Source organism: Lathyrus oleraceus, chromosome 7 (assembly GCF_024323335.1).
Source record: "Lathyrus oleraceus cultivar Zhongwan6 chromosome 7, CAAS_Psat_ZW6_1.0, whole genome shotgun sequence".
In the NCBI taxonomy this organism is placed as follows: domain Eukaryota; kingdom Viridiplantae; phylum Streptophyta; class Magnoliopsida; order Fabales; family Fabaceae; genus Lathyrus; species Lathyrus oleraceus.
Window position 1 is genome coordinate 79,713,952 of NC_066585.1, and position 7,653 is coordinate 79,721,604.

Genomic DNA, 7,653 nt, shown 5'->3' on the forward strand with positions numbered 1-7,653 from the left:
AAAAAAGGTATAAACATAATTATATGATATTTATGCATAGAAAATGTTAATTCTTGATCTTATACTTCACCTAACTTATTTTATGATATTTTAGGTTCATGCTATTGATATTGAACAAAAAGAGGTTGTTGCTAAGAAGACTGCGGCTAGCAAAAAAAACATGCATCTCAGAGATGCTTTTGCTATACTTAGTTTTATTTCTTTTTAATAGTTATGAATTGTTTGTATATTTAGAATCTTTAGAAGTTAAACGATTATATATCAGTGGATTGTTGTATATGTATGGATTGTTGTATATAAGGCTTGTTGAATGCAATGTGTGAAAAAGGGCTTCAAATTATACAGGTTTAGGTGTACTGCTTCAATATACAGGTTGTCTAAAATAAATAAATAAATATAGCGCTTTTAAAAAAAAATTTAAATAACCACCCACTTTAGAGGGCGCTTTCCTAAATAAGCGCCCTCTAAACCCTTTAAGTTTCCACTTTAGAGGGCGCTTTCCAGTAAAAGCGCCCTCTAAACCCTTAAAAGTTTCCACTTTAGAGGGCGCTTTCCAGTAAAAGCGCCCTCTAAACCCTTAAAAGTTTCCACTTTAGAGGGCGCTTTCCAATAAAAGTGCCCTCTAAACCCTTAAAATTTTCCACTTTAGAGGGCGCTTTCTTTAAAAAGCGCCCTCTAAAGTGGCCCATAAAGGGCTTAAAGAGCCACTTTAGAGAGCGCTTTCACCAGGAAAAAAAGCGCTGTCTTTACCTATGCCAGCGCCAGATTAGAGGGTGCTTTTAAAGCGCTGTTATAGGCCAAAAAAAGCGTTCTCTTTTCCCTTATTTGGCGTAGTGCATGCTCTTTTCGACCAGACTCGTCATGCTGTCCCAATACACACCTCATCGAATTCTCAGTCACTGACAGGTACATTATCAGAGGTCTCCCCGAAACTGGAGGTATAAGGATTGGAGGTTTCTATAAATACTCTTTTATCTTGTCAAAAGCTTTCTAACAATCATCATTCCACCTGATTGCTTGATTCTTCCTCAGCAATTTGAATATCGGTTCACACGTGGCAGTTAGGTGAGATACAAACCTTGCAATGTAGTTCAATCTCCCTAAAAACCCATGAACCTGCTTTTCAGTTTTCGGTTCAGGCATCTCTTGAATAGCTTTTACTTTTGCTGGATCAACCTCAATCCCTTTCTCACTGACAATGAAGCCTAACAGCTTCCCGGATCTCACCCCAAACATACACTTGTTCAGATTCAGCCTCAGCTTGAATTTTCTCAATCTGTCAAACAACTTCTGCAAATTTACCAGGTGCTCCTCTTCTGTTTGAGACTTCACAATCATGTCATCCACATACACCTCAATCTCTTTGTGCATCATGTCATGAAAGAGAGTCGTCATAGCCCTTTGATAGGTAGCACCGGCATTCTTCAGCCCAAATGGCATCACCTTTTAGCAGAACGTGCCCCAAGGTGTAATGAATGTCGTCTTTTCCATGTCCTCTGGCGCCATCTTAATCTGATTATAGACTGAGAAACCATCCATGAAAGAGAAAACCGAGGATTGAGCCATATTATCAACCAATACATCAATGTGAGGTAATGGGAAATCATCTTTCGGACTCGCTCTGTTCAAATCCCGGTAATCGACACACATTCTGACTTTGTCGTCCTTCTTCGGCACGGGAACGATGTTGGCAACCCACGGGGGATAAGTCGTTATTGACAGAAAACCCGCATCAAACTGCTTCTGAACCTCTTCCTTGATCTTAACTGCCATGTCAGGACTAGTTCTCTGAAGCTTCTGCTTGACTGAAGGACAATCTTCTCTGAGAGGTAGTCTATGCACCACAATATCGGTATCCAACCCAGGCATATCTTGATACGACCAGGCGAATATCTCCACATACTCTCTCAGCATCTCAATCAAACTTCTCTTGACATCTTCTTTCAAAGCAGCCCCGATCTTGATCTCCTTTCTGGCGTCCTCAGTACCAAGATTAATAATCTCCAACTCCTCCTGATGAGGTTGGATGACCCTTTCCTCCTGCTTCAATAATCTGACCAGTTCTTTAGGGAGTTCACAGTCTTCCTCACTCTCCTCTTCAGCTTGGTAGATGGGATTATTGAAATCATACTGAGCCATAACAGAACTGTTCATAGTGGATTCCGTAAGATCACTTCTGCATGTTTAATGCTTTATTTTAGAAAAAGAGTTTAAGAAAATCACAAAAAACAAAAACATTGCCATTTTTATTTTTTGTAAATGAAAACAAAAATAGAAAGACAGGGATCACAAAATCGTTTGCAAAACGTCCTTTATTAATGATAATTATTGAAAACATGATGAGGCCCTACAATGAACCACTACGCCTTGGGAAGAACGTAGGGTTTTGTGCAAAATGAAAAACAAAAGAAAATTACTCTATTCGAAGAGTAACTTGGACCACATCTTCTGTTGTCCAGTTGTTGATCATCTCCCCAGGCGCACACGGGCGAACCCAATTGTTCAGATCACAATCACTGTCACCGTCATCACTACTGGCCGCAAAGACGTCACCGTGACTCATCAGCCCAACGCTGGTAAAGGTACTCGGACCTGTCTGCGCACCCTGCTCCGCTTGCAGAGGTTGATAACCAATTCCGAACTTGTCTTCTTTGATAGGCAAATCCACCATCTTGCCCCAGCCTTCAGCATTGCCCGAGCTGACAACCTCCATAGCCTGTTTATACGATGCAATTGAGGCACTTGGCTTCTTCTTCTCAGTAAAAGCCACCCTCTCGAGAGCAACGGTCTCGAATGCCTGGCATAGAGTTTCATGGATCTCGCCATCCACCTCTACATACTTGAAAGAGGATAGGTGACTCACCAGAATATCTTCTTCACCGCACACGGTCACAATCTGACCGTTCCAGACATACTTCAACTTTTGGTGGAGAGTGGACGACACTGCCCCAGCTGCGTGAATCCAAGGATGCCATAATAAGCAACTATATGCTGGCTGGATGTCCATCACATAGAAGATAATATCGAACACCTCCGGGCCAATCTTCACCGACAATGTGACTTCACCAAAAACAGACCGTTTGGATCCATCAAATGCACGTACAATCAGATCGCTCGGAGTAAGGACAACCCCTTCAACATCAATCTTGGTCAGGATCTTCTTGGGCAATACATTCAGAGACGAGCCAGTGTCTACCAACACGTGCGACAGCACCGCACCCTTACACTCCATGGTGATATGCAAGGCCTTGTTATGGTTGCGACCTTCAGGCGTTAGATCTAAATCTGTGAACCCCAAACCATGCCTGGTACTGACATTGACAATAACCCCCTCCAACTGGTTGACAGAGATCTCTTGAGGCACGTAAGCCAGATTCAACATTTTCAACAAGGCATTACGATGTGCCTCAGAGCACAGGAGCAATGAGAGGATATAAATTTTGGACGGAGTTTGATTCAGCTGATCTACAATCTTGTAGTCACTCTTCTTTATAATTTTCATGAACTCCTCCACGTCTTTCTCAAACGAACCCTCAGGCGCCTCCTTTTGAGCATGTTCTTCATCAACCACAGCCTGTTTACCTTTAGCTTTGGCAAGAGCCTCGACATTGTTATCCCTCAACGGTTGTGGTGCAAACAGACGACCGCTTCTGGTAAACCCTCCTGGTCCTCCAACATTGTCTACAATTGGACCAACAACCACAGGAGTTCTACCTGGCACACCAATAGTCACAGGAGCTTGGTTAACTGGTCTGACTTGATTTTCAGCCCTTCGATTACTGCGGTAAGCGTTGTCGTATTTCCACGGCACGACCCTACTATCAACACCCTTCTTCCCGAAGCAACAATAGTAGTTGGAGTATTGATGGTTACTGGCGCAGAAATGGTAACAGGAGTACCAATAGTTGTAGGCGCACTAACAGTCCTCTGGCCACGTCCCTCGAACGGTTTGAAATAAATGGTGACAGTTGACACCACCCCACGATCTTTCACGGCCCGAACAAACTGTAGACAGCCCTCATCCATCAAACTCTGAATACCGACCCTCAACTGGTTACAGCCGCTCTCTGAATCAACACATTCTGCACAACCCTGGTCACAGCCCGGGAATACTTCCCCATTCAACAGACGATCCTTCACAACAAACAGAGACGTCTGAACATCCTCAACACTGACCACCAAGTCTTCAGTGTCTCCACCTCCGACATTGTTCACTCTATGCGCACCATGCTGAGGCATAGGGTTGTTTACAACATTCGGCACAGGAGCAAAATTGATAGTTTTGGCGTCAATTAAGTCCTGGACCTTATGATGAAAAGCCCGACAGTTCTCAATATGGTGCCCCGGTGCACCAGAATGGAAATCACAACGAACGTTGGCATCATACCCAGGTGGTATTTTTGTCAACGGTGCCATAGTACGCAACTCAACGAACCCCAATTTGAGCAATTCGGGTAGCAATTCGGCGTATGTCATTGGCAGCGGGTCAAAACGTCGATCAGGCATCCTCTGTCTTGGCTGATACGGACGTTGTTGTTGTTGTTGTGGTGGTGGTGGCGGTTGTTGTTGTTGAACTCTCTGTTGTTGCTGTTGTTGACGTGGTTGAGGTGCTGGAATGGTTACAGCAGCAACCTGGCGATACTGATTTCTGTTGGTATTCCTTCGGTGTTGCACGACATTGGTTTCACCCTCTCTCCTGCGAGGTGCCCCAGCAAATGGCTTCTTTGAAGACGAGGAACCCGCATCCTGAATCTTTCCAGCTTTAATCAAGCTTTCTGTCCTCTCTCCACAAATCACAACATCTGAGAAACTACCGAATGGGCAGCTCCCCATCCGGTCCATGAATACACCCTGTAATGTACCGATGAACATATCGGTCAATTCCCTCTCCAGCATAGGGGGTTGTACTCTTGCAGCTAACTCACGCCATCTCTGGGCGTACTCCTTGAAGCTTTCACTAGATTTTTGACATAAACTCTGCAACTGAGTCCGGCTAGGCGCCATGTCCATATTGTGTTTGTACTACCTCAAGAAGGCCTCACCCAGATCCCTCCAACATCGGATGGAATCTCTCTTTAGCTCCATGTACCAATCCAAGGAAGCCCCAGACAAGCTGTCCTGGAAGAAATACATCCACATTTTCTCATCGTCCGTGTAAGCAGAGATCTTCTTGTAGTAGGCCTGCACATGGGTGCGAGGACAAGAAGTACCATTGTATTTATCAAATGAGGGTGCCTTGAACTTGTGAGGAATTCTCAACCCTTCCACCAAGCCCATGTTCGTAACATCAAAACCCAGAGAATTCTGACACTCCATGGCTCTGATCTTTTCAGCAAGGGCATCAACTCTCCGGTCCCTCTCCTCAACTCTTACAACATCATCGTCTTCACTGAGCAGAGTGAACATGTCTTCCTTCCTGTCAACCAGCGGAGCAGGATGGCGAATCGGAGCCCGGGTAGCTCTGGCATTAACAGTCTCTGCAGCAAGAGGCTGTCCGTTGATTCTGATACCCCTCAATTCATCCCCTACAGCGTAGTCATTGACGGGAGCAGCAGCAACAACATTGTCATGAACCGGTACACCCACTGGTGAAGCACGGTTGGACGGCGGAATCACGGCTTCCTATCTCTGGGCTAAGGCACGCAGCTCCTCTTGCCCTTGAACGACCCCTTGCATCATTGTCATGAATTAGGCCATGTTAGCCCTCATCTCAGCCAATTCTGCTTGAACCTGGTCCATGTTCCTCTGATGATTGAGTCTGGTTGCGTAGCGGTGCGGACGTCGATCAGCAATCCTGCCTGGACAATGATATGTGCATGATGCTTATGATGCATATGATGCACATGATATGTTCATTTCTCAGGCATTCGAAGCCTAATTCATCCTTCAAGAAATGGCAACCTGCAATACACAACAAAGAGGCTATACAAGATAAGTGAGAACAAGGTGAAACACCAACAACCTCATCTATAGATATGAGCAACAGGGATCATACAACAAAGATTCAAAGATCCACATGAATCAAAGTACAACCATGAATCCCATCCAACAAGCCTGGAGGTGATTCTCAACGTAAACAACAGAGATACAAGCTAAGACAAACGTTCTCCCAGAATGAGAGTCTTCAGATACTGACACTGGTCTATCAACAGGTCACACTCTGAACATTCTGGCAAAGGAGTGAGCTCTCCTTCAATTGTCTTCTAAGCTCTACAACTTCTCCTCCAAGCTGGCTCTCTGAGGTACGTCTCAAGTCCATTTCCTTCTTCAATTGGATGTCTTTGTCTCTAAGTTGCTTCTCCATGTCTCTGATCTTCTTCTGGTAGTTGGCTTCAACTCTCTGCAACCTCAAGCACTCTCGGTGTTCTGCATCCAACAAGGTCTCCATCTCTTCATAGGACCTCTTCTTGCTCTTCAAGCTAGCAACATCTTCACATTGCATGTCTCTGAGTTGATGAGTCAGGTTCAACTTATCAGCTTTGGCTTTGTAGAGCTCCATCTTGGGTATCTTTCTCCTTCTCTTTCAACCGGCGATTCTCCATCAGGGCTTGCTTGTACTGCTCAGCAGGTACACTCTCAGCAAAGATCAAAGGTGGTTGCTCTTGCAAGGGCTTCATCCTATCATAGGCAACAACAAAGTTTCCACTTTCTTCTTGACCCACTCAGTGTAGTCAGACATAGCAATGGCAACTTCTTCCCTAGAACAGCTCCATCCTTGACACCAATGGTCTTCCAAGCTCTTCCTATCTGCTCCAATCTAGCAGGGTCACTCGCTTCTCAAAATACACACTTTCCGCTATCTCGGCATCAAGTGGTCTTCCATTCATCACAAACCCCAACTGGCGAAGAGAAAGCTGGATTGTAACTGATGCAACCCTTAGTCCTATAAGTGGCACATTACGAAACGCTCCATACTCATGATGATATTACGCACATCCATCTGGTAAGATTGCCACCTGATATCATAAGAGGTAAGAGACATAACCCTCTGAGTCCACTTATGAATGCTTTGAGCATCCACAAAAGGTCCACTGACTGGCAGGAGAGACAGGAACCATCTGAGCATAAAGGGATACAGCATCTGATAGCTCCACCCTTACCATGCCTACTGTGAATAGGATAGTAAGTGTCAGCTAACAAGGTAGGAACAGGGTTTCCTCCAATGAAAATGGTGACTGCAGCATAGTCCACAAAGTTGGGCATACTCGGGAACAGGACAATCCCATAAATCATGACAGCCAACTGAGCATGAAAAGCTTCCCAATTTCCCTTCTTTGCTTCTTCTCTAGCAATCCTCAACAGGAACCTCAAGGCAAACCCACAACATCCCCACTGGATTTCCAATTATCACTGACTTCTTTGATACTCAGATGAAAAGCTCTGGAGACAGCTCCGAAATCAACCTCCTTAGGAACATCCAAGAAAGGAACCTGATACCGGATCGGGACACTCATCAGAATGGAGTACTCTTCAAGAGTGGGAGCTAACTGATAGTCTTGGAACGTGAAACAACGAAGCTTCAGATCATAGAACTGTAGAAGAGTCGCAACGGCACTGGATCTACCACCATCTTCAACAGTGTCAAGCAAAATCTCCCTACTGATCAATAAACCCCTTCTGATCACCACCGGCCACAAGGTTGCTCAACTCTAT